We start from the raw sequence: 1,074 nt of genomic DNA, 5'->3' as shown, positions 1-1,074 counted from the left end.
GGGGCAGCGCCGTGGGGGGGCAGCGGGGCTCTGCCCTGCCAGACTGCTGTCCGGGTTATTTGTGTAAGCAGGCGCAGGTACGCTTCTGGGAGCATGCGGCGGGGACGCCCTCCTTTACCGCCTGATTTACCCCCTTTTCTGCAAAACCCCTCAGAATCGATATTATTTTCTGGGGAACAAAATATACCCAAACCAAAACCTCTCTGTTTGACCGATTTCACTGCCTCCTCCAAATTTTCTAAACGCCCCTCGATGCTGCGCCGTCATTCCCATCGGGATGAAGTCTCTCCAAGTTTTCCCAGCCTGTGCTCTTTGGGGATGCAAAGGGCAATTTTCAACCTCGCGCGGTCTTTGGTTTAACGGATTTCCCAAGCGTTTGGGGAAAAAGGCGTCCAGAAGGTAACCAGGATTGCCCCAGACGTCTCTCTCGCCCACGTCGAGGTGACCCGTTAAGGGCAGCCCCGGGTGCAGGCGGGAACAGGGGTTAGACCCGTGCGCTGGGGCTGCCCGGGGGCTGCGGCAGGGCAGGGGCTGCCAAGTTTGGCACACGTGTCCGCTCCCACCCCGGTGGCCGGCGCTGCTCAGCCCCGTACACACACGAGTGAGGGCTGCTTCGGAGCTGGTTTTTCCGTAGTTTCCCCCGGCAGCTCCTTTTTACTCTTATTTCAGCGCTTCTCGCAAGTTGCTGCACCGGCGGGGGAAACGACCGCAAACTGGTTTCTGCTCCTGACCGCTGGCGTGGCTGGTGCCGCGGTCATCCCGGCAGCGCCTGTCGGGGGACAAGCCCCGGGCACGGAGGTCATTAGGCGTTAGGAAACTGCACACTAAGTTTGCTCTTGGACAGGTGACTGTGCCCAGTGCGCGACTCGCACGCTCGTATAGACACGCAAACACACGCTCCTTCCTCTGCTCTGTGTCTGGCTTCCAGCAGGGTTGCGCGTTCTTCTCCTTCCATTTCGTTTAATCGTTTACGAATTGAGCCCAGTATTAGATTTTAAATCCCCATCACCCTCGGGAAACAGCCGGCTGACGGGGATCCCCTCCTCTCCTCTGCCTGCAGTATCCTCCGCCCGC

This window comes from Aptenodytes forsteri, unplaced genomic scaffold (assembly GCF_000699145.1).
Source record: "Aptenodytes forsteri isolate BGI_AS27 unplaced genomic scaffold, ASM69914v1 Scaffold404, whole genome shotgun sequence".
NCBI lineage: Eukaryota > Metazoa > Chordata > Aves > Sphenisciformes > Spheniscidae > Aptenodytes > Aptenodytes forsteri.
The sequence above is the reverse complement of the archived record's forward strand: the minus strand, read 5'-3'. Positions refer to the sequence as shown.